General features: G+C 37.5%; 1 long non-coding RNA gene across 1 annotated transcript in view; it reads left to right on the top strand.

Moving 5' to 3' along the window:
• Positions 1–11,358, top strand: part of LOC308533395 — a 496,213-nt gene extending 484,855 nt beyond the window's left edge. Inside the window, exon 4 of the long non-coding RNA XR_013997085.1 lies at positions 11,227–11,358. This is a non-coding gene — a long non-coding RNA (uncharacterized lncRNA). The remainder of the gene's footprint in view (positions 1–11,226) is intronic.
• Positions 11,359–16,358: the final 5,000 nt, after the last annotated feature.

The raw sequence follows: 16,358 nt of genomic DNA, 5'->3' as shown, positions 1-16,358 counted from the left end.
TTGTTTTTATCATCACTTGCTTCCTATAAATAACCCCCCCCCCAGAGAATTCTACCCTGTAACTATATTGACTTAATTCTGAAGCGCCGGTGCAATTAAAAGACCGTTCTAATTAATAGGCAGTAGGATGGTTGTATGGGAAAGTTTCAGCAGTTTATGCGTGGTACACTAAACGAATCTAAACCAAGTCACAAAAGGCATCAGAGCTCCATGAGAATTGATCAGCTGCGACGCTGAGAATATTTTTCACGCCAGGTAGTCACAGTGCTCCCTGCGTTTGGGATTGGACTGAGAAAAAGAAAACAACAACAAAAACAAACAACTAAGCATAATTTGCTGTGCCGGCGGCAGTAAAATGGCTTCTCATTTCAGCTGAGAAGTGCCAACCACCAGAGCAGAAGCACGCTTACTGCAGGGATGGTACTCCTGGCCCACCACAGAGAGGCCTGGGAGGGTCGCTGTGTTTGTTTTTCTAACAGGGAGTGGATCGGACGGCCTGGCTTCCCACCTGGCCCCGGCCACGTACAAGAGATGGAAGCCGGGTGGGTAACTTACTCTCTCTGCTGCAACGTCCTCTCCTCGTATGCAAAACAGGATGAAAGCAGTCTGTCCTCCTCGGGCTGCTGTGAAGACTGCATAAGTGAGTGCACGGAAAGCCCCCGGGATGCAGTGAATTCCGTATTATGATTATTATCTAGGGCCAGCGTTACCGACCTGTGATGGTGCTGGGAAGACGCTGCATGACTCAGCATCTCCCATCTTGCCTACCATTCTATTTTGTTCCCTGGGTCTAAGCATGCAGGGTCAGGGGGTGATGGGAAGACGTTCCTGACTCTCAGCTCTCAAATGAAGTCCTGCAGTGTAATGCTGTACAACCCACAACACTTCCACATCCTCCTTGGCGAATGCCAGGGATGGCTGAGCACTCGAAACAAAGATGCCCGCTGGTTACCCACGAAGGCGAACCCTAGTAGTCTTAAATACTGTGTGGTCATGATCACCTATTTATTTTAAAAAACAGCGTTCCTGATATTCACACTCCTGCAGGCAGTCTGGATGTAACCTTGCAAGAAAAAGTATTACTTAGAAACGAAAACATTGAATTCCTTTCCTACCACAAGATATCTTAGAAAAGATTTGGTAAGGGGTCCAGAAGGCCATGTTGTTAGACTTGGCTGCTCAGCTTTGGAACCTTCTGCTTAGGTTTAGAGAAGCCGCCCCTTACATAGAGCAGTGGGCCATTCTCGCAACCATGGCAGGTACATGAGTCCTGGCCACACCTAGAGCTTCAATAGGAAGCATTAGCCAGCCATTCTGCAGCATCCAGGCAGTGGCAGCTGTGGTTCTAGGGCAGCCGTGAGCAAACTACGGCCCGCGGGCTGGATCCGGCCCGTTTGAAATGAATAAAACTAAAAAAAAAAAAAAAGACCGTACCCTTTTATGTAATGATGTTTACTTTGAATTTATATTAGTTCACACAAACACTCCATCCATGCTTTTGTTCCGGCCCTCCGGTCCAGTTTAAGAACCCATTGTGGCCCTCGAGTCAAAAAGTTTGCCCACCCCTGTTCTAGGGGCAGCTCCAGGCTTCGAGGTCTGTGGTGTGCCAGGTAAAGCTCTAGGGCCCAGTGCCAGGGGCAGTGGTCTCTCTACTAAGCACCACCCTGAAACATGACTTCAGGCTCCATTCCTGAGTGCATAAACTCTGAGCCTCAACCGGCCAGTGTTGCTCGGTAGTTAAGCAGCAACCTATGAACCAGAAGGTCAGGGTCCAATTCCCAGTCAGGCCACATGCAGTGAGCTAGGTCCCCAGTGTGGGGCATGCAGGAGGCTGCCAATCAATGATTCTCTCTCCTCATTGATGTTTCTATCTCTCCTTCTCCTTCTCTCTGAAATCAATAAAATATATATTTTTAAAAACCCTCTGAGCCTAGTTCTCTGGCCCTGATGGAGATTTTGTAAGCTACCCAATATCTTTTTAATAATTTTTTTCATATGTCAGCCACAATACGTTTCTGCTGCTTAAGCTAAGAACTCTGTTTGACTAATAGAGTGACCCCTATGGGGTTTTTTGAGCTAGACATCCTCATAAGTCCTGAAAAGTTTGAGTTCAAGTGAAATAAGCTAAGCAACATTCACTGGACTCTTTCTGATCAGACACATCGGCAAATTTCATTAATTTCTGAGTGTCAGGTATTAGAAAAGATATTGTCAAACTAAAACTTGACCCTTGATCCAGCTAGGACAACAGTGCTGGAAACTATCACAGTGGTTCTCAACCTTCTGCCCCTTTAAATACAGTTCCTCATGTTGTGACCCAACCATAAAATTATTTTTCTTGCTACTTCATAACTGTCATGTTGCTACTGTTATGACTCGTAATGCAAATATCTGATATGCAGATGGTCTTAGGCGACCCCTGTGAAAGGGTCGTTCGACTGCCAAAGGGGTCGCGACCCACAGGTTGAGAACCGCTGCTCTATCAGATAAGGAAGGTCCTGAGGGCTGTTTCTCCAGACGGCAGCTTCCAGGCTAGAATGGCAGAGTCACTGCCAACCGCCTGTCCTTCAATAATCCAATGGGATCCTTTTAAGGATTGTGTCCCCTAAAGTAAATGCCTTTGGGATTTCATCATGAGGTAACAGGTTAGATTGCGTTATATCTAAGATCCCTTCTCACTACAACATCTCCTCATGCTCTTGAAGACCTAAATTGCAAACACTAATGTCCACTAGCTATGACTTTTAATCATCAGTACCATTATCCAATATAAAGAAGAGAGAATATTTGACATCACCGGTAAAATCATGTGCATCCACTAATTTTACTTTCTTAAGTTTTCAAAATTATGGGGTTACTATATTCCACACCTAGTAAGAACTCAATCAATTCTGTACTAAATTGAATTGAATGATGTCCATGGCTTGATTCAGCCAAGAACATCTTTTCCAATTTCTCAGTTAATTATCCTTCCTGGTTCCCTGACTATTTCAGCTTCTTCCTGACCCTAAGTCCACGAGCATTGCTTTAATCACTCAGTCTTCTTGGTCTATCCCCTGTAGACAAGTTCATCTCAGCTTCATCCTGACTCTGAATCACCAGCTTTGTTTCCTTTCCTTCCAAAGCATCTAGGCCAACAACCCAGTAGTCTCCTACAATTGCCCAAATATCTTTCTCAGGGTAAAGGCTCAGGAAAATATTTTTTGAATAAATGAATAATTCACTATCTCATAATGACTTTTTTTACACCCATTAGTAAAAATATGTTTATAATTTTTCTGACATTTTCCTATGTTAATGAGCACATATTTTAAACTCTTTATTGAAAAGGAAAGAAAATTATTAGATTTCAGGGCTTTCAAACATCACTTACATTTGTTCTTACTTTTATTCTGGGTCAAAGACCATGCTTAGAAATAAGACTTAAAAGGCTGTCTGTGATAAACATTCTCTAACTTTGAAAATGCTAGCTCATTTTAAATGCTGTTGCTCATATCTTATCATATTCCTAAAATTATGGGATATAATAGTGATAATTAGTATTGCTTTAGACAAAGCACATAAATAAATGCCTCTTTTCATGACACTAAATAAATGCAGAGGACTCTGCCATTTATTTAGCGAACCAGGGCCACTTTGACCTTACATAAAAGGCACTGGTATTAAGTGATTAACGATGGGAATCTCCCAATTTGCACTTGAACGCTGGAAGTACTAGTTCAGTGATGTGTTAAGTCTTTCATTTTAAACTTTCCATCACAACTTCTGCTACTTCCACTTTCCTCACAACTGCCCAGTTGTTTAAGATGCAAAGAGTTGGATTCATCAAAGGGATGACAGCAGGTGTCTTTCAAAAGTTTTAGCCACTAAAAAAGCATTCCTATTGATTTTTATCTTTAATATTAAATATTAATGAACAGTTCCAGTGATAATTAGCAATTTCCCTTAATTACAGAAAATTGGCACTTCACAAATAACAAACTCTGATATTATCTAGTATTGTGCCAGTTTTCCTTTTAATTTGGAAATTCAGCAATTATCACCAGAATTATGTAGGTTAAAGTGTGTCAGATTCCAGATAAACAACTTAAAATACCCAGCAATATGAGGTTCAATGTCAAGAAAAGCTTAATATCAGCATTTAAAGAAAAAAGCGTTAGTGACCCTCCTTTGCTATTTGCATTGTGGGAAGGTGTTCAAGTTTGTTTTATTTCAGCCTTGCCCCTGCAGATGACATTGGGTGCAGAATCTGGACAGAAAATATAAATTTTAATATCACTCTACTTAACACCTGATAATAGCACTTTTATACATGCTATTTTCCAATTTGAGAATTTGCATTTTTGTTGTTGTTTACTTCTAAAAACTCATCAACATTTAGGAAGACAGAATTTCTCCAGTACAAAAGAACCAACTGAAATATACATGTGCTTATCAATTCCTACTGAATGCAAACCAGCCTATATATGGACTATGTTCTTGAGGTTCACGTCGATGTTAAGAAGTCAGGAGTTCACCATAACCAGTTTGGCTCAGTGGACAGAACTTCAGCCTGCGGACTGAAGGGTCCCAGGTTCGATTCCAGTCAAGGGCATGTACCTTGGTTGCGGGCACATCCCCAGTGGGAGGTGTGCAGGAGGCAGCTGATTGATGTTACTGGCTCTCTATCCCTCTCCCTTCCTCTCTGTAAAAATCAATAAAATATATATATAAAAAAAACAAGTCAGGAGTTGGAGAAATGCCTTTTATGACAGTTCACTTTGGCATAGCCTGTTTAATGCCGACCAATCAGAAGCCTGTAATTAACTCTGGTTAATACCAGGAATCATAAAATCAACTATTATTTTGTCATCTTAATGTGTGTCAGAATTACTCTCAACACAGTAGCACATAGTTTTATCTAGACCAGATCCTCATAAGTTCAACAGCTGGAAGCAGATGCTTGACTAGGCCTCCCAGCTTTCAGAAGTCTTTCCTGATCTCAGCAGTTCTGAGACCAAAATTCAGGCTGCATTTGCATGTCACCAAAATAACTGGTTTTCTGAAATGTATAAAATTCAGTCAACTGAATCAATCCACAGGAAGCCGAGTCAGTTTGACATGTTGTTGTTGTTTTCATTAAAGTAATATATGGTATATGTATTATTCAACCCTTCCTCAAAAAGGAAAAATTAGGTCAGGTGATAAGAGTGATCAGATTTCTATTACTATGATAAATAAAACTATAGTTTCCAATAATGCCATTAAGAACAGATTAAAAATCAAACTATGACTCTATTAAAAAATATTGCAATTGATTTTCCACTTTCAAGGAGGAAAGACAACAGAGGACATGGACTTAAAGGCCAACAAAAGAGCTTAAAGTCAAAGCAAAATGAAATCTTCCAATCTTTGAGGACTAGGAAACAATGGAGTGTATTAGAGATGGGAGATAGTAGAACATGTTTTTTTTCTCCTAGATATTATTCCCAATCCACTAGAATTTAGAAGTGAGGGAGATTACTGTCTGCATCATTTCCCTATGAACAAAAGAAAATCACAATGGTTCTCCATTTTCCCTCAGACCAAGTCCAAATCAAAGCATAATACCACCTAACCCATTCAAATGTGCCTCCCACAGCTCTCATCACCCCCTCCACTCCTATTTCCCCTCCACAGACTCCATCGCTGTTACTATTCATTGCACCCTTAACCAAGATGACCCTCTCCTCTTTTCTCTACTAAATCAAATCCTGCCACATTTTCAGTCTACCTGCTACAGTTATATAAAATATATAAACCAATGCTTCATTCAGTTGAACAGTCCAAATAAATGTATTTCCTCCACTTATATGATCCTATCAGTATTTATAATTCCATATCTAATCTCACCTTTCCTGAAACTCACCTTTCTAACAACTGCAGGGAATAATGGCCTCTTCCCTCTGACAATCTCTTAAGACCTGCATTGCACCATATAAATTTCATGTTAGAATTTTATTATTTCACTAACTGGTACCATTTTCTAATTATCTTAGCACATGATACATGTGTTCCTAATGATATTATAAGGTCACTGACAGCAAGAATAAATCTCACCTCTCTTTTCTGTTACCCACAGAGCCTAGCAAGCACTTGGCAGAAATGGGTAATGGTTTGGAGCAGGGCCCCGAGGTTGGACCAGAGGCAATTCTAGTTCTTTATCCATGACCAGCTGGGTTAAGTTGTACAAATTGCTAGATTCATACTAAGTAAGTGTCATCTGTAAAAGGAATAATAATTTTGACCTCATTTATTTGTTAAGAGAAATTAGTAAAATAATCTCTAGGAATTCCTAAAATGATAGAATATGGTGTACAATAGGAAGCTTTTATTGTTATATTATTAGAGTCTATGTCTTGCATTAGAACTTATATTTGTACTGTACATATTTGTAGTCTTATCTGAAAGCAAATAACTCAACCTGAAGCCTATTTTATTTTTTAAAATAAAATACTAGAAACTCTATTTTACTATATTTAAAACAACAATAACAACAACAGCCCAGCCGATGTTGCTCAGTGGTTGACCATCAGCCTATAAACCAGGAGGTCACGGTTCCATTCCCCATCGGGGCATATGCCCTGGTTGTGGGCTTGATCCCCAGTGTGGGGTGTGCAGGAGGCAGTTGATCAATGATTCCCTCTCATTATTGATGTTTCTGTCTCTCTCGCCCTCTCCTTCCTCTCTGAAATCAATAAAAATAAAAATAAAACTTTAAAAAACAAACAACAACAAAAATACTTGATTGGTATTTTGCTGTGAGCCACTTTCTACCTCCATTCAACCTATTTTCCCTTCATGTAGGATGTCTAATAACCCTGGTTTTCCTGGAGTAGTGGGAAATGCCATTATTAACCATCTTGATCTAACTACACTCAACAAGCAGAAAATTCACATTTTCTCAAAGAAACCTGACACTTTACAAAAATTGAAAAATTCAAAGAATTGGTAGCATTCTAATCATATATTCTGATCACAATTCTATTAAGTCAATAAAAAAGATAAAAATTTTAAAACATCATACATTTAGAGATTTTTAAAAATCACTATTAAATAACGCATGGGTCTCAGAAGAAAGAATGATATAAATATATAAAATTAATTAAACTGAAGTTAGATTTTACAGCTGAAAGATAATAACTTATATAATAAGAACAGTATCTACAGAAAAATCTAGAGTTTTAAAGTTCTCATATTACAAAAGAGAAAAGGATAAAAACTAATAAGCATACAATTTTAAAAGTTTTAAAGTATACCAATAAAAGATAAATTAAAAAGAAAAAAGTAAAGTTAAATGTATCAATCAATTAATAGAAGAAAACAAAGATTCAATAGAAAAGATCAACCACAACATGTTTTAAAAAAGAGTAATAAAAAAGTAGAAAAACTTTTAGCTGGGTGTTTCAAGGGAAAATAAGAAAACAAACAAACTAAAGGTTGAAGTAGTTTAGATACAACAGGAATTGCAAAGATACTAATGTATGAGAAAATTATGAGCTTTTGTTTGCCAGTAAATTTGAAATTTTTGGTGAAATGTTTGAACAGAGTCCCAGACATATGATGTACAACTGATTTAGGAAGAATCAGAAAACCAGAAAAGAAGTTGAAACAGATGTTTAAAAATCTTCATGCAAAAAGTACAGACAACTTTATAGATTAATTCCACCAAAGTTTAAAGGTGAACATCTTTTATATTATGTTTGCTCTCCCCGAAAATAAAAAACCGGAATGCTTCCCAACCCACTAATGAGTTTAGTTAACCTTAATATCAGTGTGAGAAATGCAAATTACCTGTCTACCTCACTTACTGTGTAGATAGTTTATGTGAGTTAAGTCTTTATCATGCATATTCTGGTATCCTTGGACAGCATAGGATTGAAAAATCAGGAAATCAAATTTTTTTTTAATCAAGAGTATAACAATATTATTTAAGACTAGAGACCTACAACCAATAACTCGGATAGTAGACACATAGAAAAAGATTACTTCTGGGGAGTAACAGTAAACCTGGTGGGTGGGAGAAATTCTTCATAAGCCTTTTGAACTATTTTGACCTGTAACCAAATGATAAATGAAAATGTGTGGTTTACCCAAAACAAAAGAAGAGAAATGTGTGGTTAAAAAGTAAAGAGAACAGTTGGGATATAACATATTATCAAGGAGAGGAACAGGTCAAAAAGTGTCTGAAAGTTTAGGTCTTATTTTCTTCCTGCAATACCAGGCTGCCTTCTGCACTGTTGGCTGGGACAGGGGTGAGCATGGGACCAGCCAGTATAATCACAAGATCATGTCGGTCAGTGTTCAGATCCGTCTTCTTTTTTTTTTTTTTTTTTTTTTTTTTCAGAAAAGCTAGCAAGGCTTTGTCATAGTATCTCCTTTCCCTATTTTGTCTTATGGTTCTTGAATCAATAGAATTATTGGGATTAATGCACAGTATTCCCTCATTTGCTTTTATAATAATAAATATGAGTAACCTTATATATATATAAATTACCTAGAACATGTTAGCCTGGGCTTCCAACCCCCTCACTGCTTCTCACTGGAAAATTTAAGAGGGCAAAGATGATCAAATTGAATTTTGTAGGCCTGTAAATTTTGTAAGCACTGCAATTTTTAATCTTATTTTTTAAATTCTTTATTGTTTAAAGTATCCTCCCCTCCCCCCATTGACCTCTCCCCTGCAGTTCCCATCCCCCAGCACAGGCCCTCACCCCCTACTATCTGTGTCCATGGGTTATGCTTATATGCAAGCATACAAGTCCTAACCTTCCCTTACCCCTCTACTCCCCTGCCTTTCCTCTGAGGTTTGACAGTCTGTTCAATGCTGCTATGTCTCTGGATCTATTTTTATTCATCAGTTTATGTTGTTCATTATATTTCACAAATGAGTAATATCATGGGGTATTTATCTTTCTCCGACTGCCTTATTTTGCTTAGCATAATGCTCTCCAGGTCCATCCATGCTGTTGCAAATGGTAGGAGTTCCTTCTTTTTTTATAGCAGCATAGTATTCCATTGTGTAGATGTACCACAGTTTTTTAGATGTATGACAGTTTTTTAATCCACTAATTTGCTGATGGGCACTTAGGCTGTTTCCAAATCTTAGCTATTGTAAATTAAAGCACTGCCATTTTAAAAAAAATGATGTTCTCTAATTGCTATAGCCCAATTCTGCTATTCCAGAATTTTCATTAGTGTACAATAAATATTCCATTTTGTTTGCATATCCTTAAAGCACTAGTATTTTGGAATTATTTTAGTGTATAAGTTTCTGGAAAGCACATTCAATAATTTCTGAGGAGTATTTAAGTGGATACCAAGATTGAGGAGCCCCCAAATAATTATCATCTATTAAGGATTAAAGTCACCATGTTTAATGTTAGGACATTCGAGAAAACAAAGAACAGAAATTCAGAATTTTTAATATCTTTTTTCAGTTGCTCTTATTGTATGCAGAAAGAAATCTTATCATTCAAAAATTAATAGACCATTCTAAATATCCTCTCTTATCTATTTATCCTTTTAGTAATAAAGTTATCTTAATTTCCTTTAGTTTGCTTGAAAAAAAAATTTAAAATACCCAAGTAAGGCTCAACCAAGGAAGGAAAAAAAAAAGAAGAAAGAAAGAAAAACAGCAAATTTTGGAGTCAACACCCTTTAGGTGAGATGAATGACAGCAGAAGATCAAGAGTGATATTCTTCTTTCTTGTAAAATTTTGGCTATTTCAGAAGGTTTGCAGGTGAGATATTGAATTATTATATTTTATGGCTGTTGTATAGCATTCTAGAGTCTCATGTGTGAAGAAAGCTCATGCACATAAAATCTGGAGACAATGGTGGAAATATTGAAGCCCTTCCTCTGAGTTTGTTTAGACTATTGGCCAGATAAGAAATCACATAATATCTAGAGTTTACTGCAGCCTTATGATTCAATTAATAAAGACATAAAGACAAAGATCCATATGCCTATAATTACTGAAGTATTAGCTAACAGGTGAACAAGACATCAGGCTACTCGCCTGAATTTTTCTCATTTCTTCCAGATTTCTGAACTCGTGCAGATATTGAAATAACCCCTTTGAGTCAAACTTATCCTATTCTCTAGTAAGTGATGAGTTGGCATCTGCTTAACAAGTTTACTTGAAAGAAATCTGATGGGAGATTTGATATCTTGAGCATCTCCGACCTCTCTCAGACTACACACACTTAGCAATAGATAGTAATGCAGGGTCTTCACAGAATCAAGCATCTGTACTATTTCTCATACCCACCTAAATTTGGAGCCCTTTGAAAAATAAGGATTTAAGTTAATTTTGTAAAAAAGGTGATCTCGGGAGTCCATAACCTAAGAGATAGTGTGGTATAGGAAAATAATAAGAACTTTGAGAAATAAAAAAGGAGGGAGAAAGAAAGAAAGCCCACTCCCCAGAGACATTAGCATCATACTTGGCTTCCTTCAGTGTCATAGTTTATAAAGTGGGATATCTCTGTTTACACAGAGCTATTTCAATAAAGTTGTTGAAATTCATATTGTGCACCTCACTAGTCATGATCTTATGGAATTTTTATATTTATGTATTCCTCTACAAAGGAACTTTATTTGTGGATGGAGTGAGTGTAAAGTCCCAAGTGGGTCTTCTTGTGCCCAAGTCTATTATGCTGCTATTACAATTCCATGTCTTTGAGTCCTGAAAACTTTTTGTATTTTGAAGTTCCCTATTATACGTGTATGCACAGATCCTTAAGCTTGTGTTTCTAAAATTGCAGGAGATGTACCACCTGGCACAGGCAGAATTGTGTCAAGGGAATGAGAATATATAATAAATATGACATCTCCTCCTGGAAAATAAATTTTAGTTTACTTGAAAATTTTGAGGCAGAAAGTTAAGTAATTTAAATGAAAATTTAAACATGGTTTACATTTTAAAGATGTAGAATTTTTGTTAGTGAGTCAGTGCGAATTTTTATTTGTTTATCCCAAGTGGCAGAAGTGCCAGGTGGCTTAAACACAAAAGGAGTGTGTTCACTTGTACCGGTATAAATGAGAAGTCCACTGAAGGATCTAGACTTGGGTGTTGCTTGTCCAGAGGCTCAAAATGTATCTTCCAGACATTTTCTTTCTTCTTCCCATTTCATCATCTTCTCCTCCATATTGACTTCATTCTTATAACCAACCTACAGATATCCTCTCTGTTTTAATCTCAGGGAAGAAAGCAAGAGTCTCTTTCCCAGAAGGCCCAGGAAAAGAACAAGTCTTCACTGGTTTCAGAATGTTCCTCATACCCACCCTGGAACTTCTAGAGAAATCTATACATTGGAAGTAGAAGCATCCCCTCCCAACTAGGTAAACATGGTATGTTATTTCCAGAATAAAAATTAATAATGCCAGGTGGCATGCTTCACACACACACACACACACACACACACACACACACACACTGCTCACACACCTCACCCCATGCACACACACCCCTTTCCAGGTTTAGTTTCATGTATCAGGGGTACACCAGTGGAAAAACTCTGAGAAACACTCCACTAGAACTTTGCTTGGGCTTAAAAGCCTGCTAGACCTTAGGGATGCTCACTGGCAATAAGGACAAAAGCACCTCCTGGGTGAGAGGCTTGGGGGGGGGTGGGGGAGAGGGGCGGGCGGCGGGGCAGATGCATTCATAGCAGGCACACCAGGGATTCTTATCCATATTCCCCTGGTTCTGGATTACGTTTAGTACCTGCCTCACCCAATGAGTTGCTGATTGAAGGGAAAGCTAGCTGACTTGGCGTAGGGCAGTGCTGGAGAAGTGTGTGCAGGATAAGACACTCTTTTGAACCCATCTTCAAGGTTGGCCAAGAGAGTCGCAAACAGTGTAATGAACCCTAATAATGACACTGCAGAAGCCCAAAAAAGGCAGGATGATCCATCCTGAACTCAGAAAGCATCTGATCCTCTGGGCAAATCACACAACTGGGGAATTTCTTGCCAATGGGGTGAACTTTGTTTCTCTTAAAACTTCAATAGCAGTGGGTTTTATTCCACATGCTACATCACTGCACCATTTTTTCCCATACTCCTTTTCTCCAAAAAGCAGAAACCAGAAATCCTGCTCCGCCTCAGAGATGATATTGAGAATATATTTATGCAATTCATTTATTAATATCCACTTGTTAAACATAGGCCAGGGAGTCGATATTGCTAGTTGTTCCCCCATTATTCATTCTCCTCATCTCTAAGGAGAGAATCTGGATTTTGTTTAGGATGGTGTTGTGCCTTGAAAACTAAACCCTCAATATCCAACCTAGATCATATATGTGGCCTTAGTCACACTCCTGGCCAATGAGAGATGTGAACAAGGCTTCTGGGGATTATTAAAAAAATGTTTCATTTTTCTTTAATTTTGATAGTACCATCCCTTCATTTTCCCACTTCTGTGACTGCCTGGCATGCAAATATGAAGGTGGAGCTGAAGCAGCCAGTCTGTGATCATGTGGGAACAGCATGAAGGTAAATCCACACACTAAGGTGGCACAGGGGAGGAAACAGCCAGGAACAATAAGAGAATGTGCTGTTTCATGCTGGGTCCAGGCTTGACTGCAGTAAGGCACTTTAATAGTTGAAAATTCTTGAGAGGAAGTTAAGAGAAGGAAATTATCTTCACCACAAATAATGAAAATGCTCTCTCTTAAGGCCAGGGAGACATAGAATAGCAAACTTACAATTCATCAAGTCCCCTCAAAATGTCATGAAATTTAGTTCTAAATAAGTTTATAGTATGAACACAAGACACCTCAATAAAAAATGTAATACAGAATATTAATTAGTGGCCATTAACCTGATAACTCTTTGAGCTTTCAAACCAGCTTCCTAAATGTATTGCTCTCTCTGGACCATGTAACACTTCAAGTTAGAATCCTCATAAATGAGGATGGTGATGATGACTTGAAAATGTTGTTCTAAATATTAAATGGGCCCTAACTGGTTTGGCTCAGTGGATAGAGCGTCAGCCTGCAGACAAAAGGTCCCAGGTTCGATTCCAGTGAAGGGCATGTATCTTGGTTGTGGGCACATCCCCAGTAGGAGGTGTGCAGGAGACAGCTGATCAATGTTTCTCTCTATCCCTCTCCCTTCCTCTCTGTAAAAAACCAATAAAATATATTTTAAAAAAATAAATAAATAAATATTAAATGGAATAATACAGTGCCTGGCATATAGAAAATGCTAAATAAATGATTTTTGTTTTTCTATTAATATATATTCCCCATCATCCTGACTTCTCCTTTATTCCCATGCTGCCTTAAAGGCCCCCAAATTCCTAATCCCATCGCAAACCAATGTCAGAAAGACCCATCACAAACCAATGTCAGAAAGACCCATCACTGGATAGTGGCTTCTACACTGCCCTTAACATTGTGGATGTGGGCTGCAGATCAGCTGCAGTTATACTTCAACAGACGTAGAGATTCAGAGTGCAGATTTAATAGCAAGTCAAGGAATGTCTACCAGAGCAGCTTGTTAATTACATGTACCAAACACTATAATAACATAGCATCTATCCATCCAGGAAATGTTCCTTTACTTGCTATTTGAAAGCAACGATTTCCATAGTTGACTTGTGTACAATTATTCCTTCGTGACTGAATGTCTGCTTAAAGTAGTTCAAGAGCTCAGAAAATCCCTTCTAATGTGACAATGCGGCAGGCATAGTACTTAGGATATTATAAAATTGCCATTAGAATTAAGATTAGCAAACATTTAAGAAGTGTCCTATGCAGTGTCAGGCACTACTGGGTGCGATGCAAGTAAAGACAAATAAGAGAGAGTAGAGTATGCTTTCAAGGAGCTCAGAGAAATGACAAACAAGCAGTTGACTTCAGTACCATATGAAATCAAGTGTTGTGACAGAAAAGGGGCCCCAGACCCAGCTTCCTGGGAACAGAGGCTGGAGGGGTGACTGCTTGAAAGAGGTGCTGTATGAGGAGAGTTTTAGACAGGGAGTGACAAAGCTAAGCAAAAACAGTTTGGAGCAAAGTGGAGTGTCTGAGGTAGGCTTGGGGCAGAGAGTGAAGATCAATGGAGGTCAGAGGAAGCAAGTATCAGGGTGTAGAGAATCTTGCTGATATAGCTTATAAACGAGTTTAGAACTCAAATGAGGATGGACAGCGAGCTGCTAAGCAACTTGTTCAGAGTAATGTCATGGTCCAAGTTTCCCTTTAGAGAGATGACTGGTAATCCAGCTAACCAGATGCAGTGTTTCAGTTTGGAGGATATTACATTGGCCCAAGCAAAGAATAATAAAGGCAAAATCTCAGATAAGAGCTATGGTTTGGAGGAGAGAGTGAGGATTGAAAACCTATAAGAAGTAAAGACCTTGATACTTGGTCATTCATTTTATATGGAAGATAAGGTAGAGAATGAGCTCCAGTTTCTTCACTGGAGTAAAATAGACACCAACAAACCAGATAGGAATACAAGGTAATTCTCTAAACCAATAAGCTGCTGCATTATGCCAAGGGGCATGATAGCATATTGATTAATGGCAGGGGCGTTTGAGCCAGAGCAGCTGGGTTCAAATTCCATCTTCGTTGTTCAGAACCTAGATTACCTTGGGTGAGGACCTTGATCCTTCCGTGCCAACTTCCTGATCTATAGAAAGAAGATGATAACAGTAGTACCTGTCTCAAGGTGACCAGATTATTAAAATATTGTGGGGTCATTTAGCAAAAACTATTAAATTTTAAGTGCAAATATCAATGAATTATTTCTACAACCTGCCTGCCAAGAAACAGAAGGTCAGAAGAAACAAGAAAATGATAACTAAATGCAGTTGTTATCCTCTATTGGATTCTGGGACAATAACAAAATACATTAGTATTAGTAATTATGTGCCAATATTGGTTTCTTATTTTTGAAAACTAAACATGGTTTATTTATACTAGTATGGTCATCTATGATGTTATTTTAGAGGTATCTGTGAAAGAGGTGTAAATCTAAAATAATTTCAATATATAAAATTTGTTAAGAATTTCAATTAACCAACAAATCCATTTCTAAGAAATGTAATCTATAGAAATATTGCAACCAGTATACAAATATGTATATAAGAATATTCATTATACATCAATTGTAATTGGAAAAAACAAATGTAGAAAAGGAGATTAAATAATTAGATGAGGCTATAACTATAAAATGGAATGTTATGTATCCATTAGAAAGCATGTGTTTTAGACTTATAACTACTGGCAAAAAGTTGTCTATGGTATATTGTTAAAAGGAAATTGCAAGTTGCTTTATACAGATAGAGATAGATATATAGATAGATAGATAGAGAGAAATAGATATTTATGGCTGTATATATAATATTAAATATATATTAAATATATATATTAAATATATATATATATTACAAATATATTTTTGGTGTGCTGAAAAATTTTAGTAATTAGTTTGTGTTCTATGAGATAATAAGGTTGAAAATCTCTATTAGTCTATTGTCTTGGTGTATGAGTAATCCTTCCACTCTAATGTCTGTAGAAATGTGTGTATTTGGCCTCACGATATCTCTGTTAAGGGGTAATAAATACTATCTTTTAGCTGATGGAGGAGGAGGTGTGGGGTAAAATGAGATATGTTAACTCATATACTCAAGGAGGTTTATGAAAGCAACTTGGGACTCTTCAGTCCAATTCATAATGAACACGGCTGGTTTGTTGGAAATGTATTAGGTTACTTGGAACATTCATCTTTCAGAAAATGGTTTTGACCAAATTACTGAACACCATTAACCTAAGAGACAACATACACTTTCAGAGGTGAATGCACATTTCAAAGGCACCATGATTCAAACTTTCTTTAAACTCTTTTATGCACTTTAATGAGTTGCTCCTAGTCAACCTTGGACACACTCATTACTAAGGATAATTCAAACACATTCTTTCTATTTCTAACAATTATATATTTTCTAAAATCTATTCAGTTATTGTAGGCAGTGTAAGTTTATCAATTACCTCTCCAAGCTGTCCATTATCTATTTTGAGAGTATAATTTGTTTCCCGCATAGAATATGTGTTAACAGCATGATGCGTCTTACATTTGTAATTAATTTTGAACTGACAAAGAAGGTAGGAAAAATTCTCCCATAAACAAAAGTAATGAATGCAAGTATTGAAACAAAAGGCCCTAGTAATTTCCAGCAACTTAGAAAAAGAAAAAAACTCAATTTGCTCTCTTTTAAACTAAAAACACGAAGATATCTTTTGTTCCTTCTTCATGACACTCTAGAGATTTTGAAAGTCTATTGCTAAAAAGGATAATAAATGGCAGGTAGGCACATTACACTGAATCT

Source organism: Myotis nattereri (assembly GCF_964212035.1).
Source record: "Myotis nattereri genome assembly, chromosome: 17".
NCBI lineage: Eukaryota > Metazoa > Chordata > Mammalia > Chiroptera > Vespertilionidae > Myotis > Myotis nattereri.
The sequence above is the reverse complement of the archived record's forward strand: the minus strand, read 5'-3'. Positions and strand labels throughout refer to the sequence as shown.